This window comes from Thalassophryne amazonica, chromosome 19 (genome assembly GCF_902500255.1).
Source record: "Thalassophryne amazonica chromosome 19, fThaAma1.1, whole genome shotgun sequence".
In the NCBI taxonomy this organism is placed as follows: domain Eukaryota; kingdom Metazoa; phylum Chordata; class Actinopteri; order Batrachoidiformes; family Batrachoididae; genus Thalassophryne; species Thalassophryne amazonica.
Window position 1 is genome coordinate 58,000,984 of NC_047121.1, and position 402 is coordinate 58,001,385.

The window sequence follows — 402 nt, forward strand, 5'->3', positions numbered from 1 at the left end:
CACTTGGGACCATGTTGGTCTGAAGTCGGTCCAAGATGTGGGGGAAACGAACCCCCAGCATTCAGGTTTAGCGTGAAAACCAACACCAGCAAACGTTAAGCGGATTAATGCGCTGACAGCTTTTGTCCTCATATCAGGACTCCTGCCAGATTCTCTGGTGTCTTTCATTGTTGTGAAAGGTCATGATCCCAGCCCAGATCATCACTAGTAGTTTAACTGAGGCAGGGTTGTTTATAAACTGGTTGATTAGGAGAAATACAAAAATCTGATCCTGTTTCACTATTTTGGACCACAGAATGTAAAACAAAGTACAGCAGAACATCCAGTTTTTTTTTTTTTTTAATCAACCTGTTTAACAATTAAGCTGATTCATTAATAGCTCAAATCATAACCACAGTATTT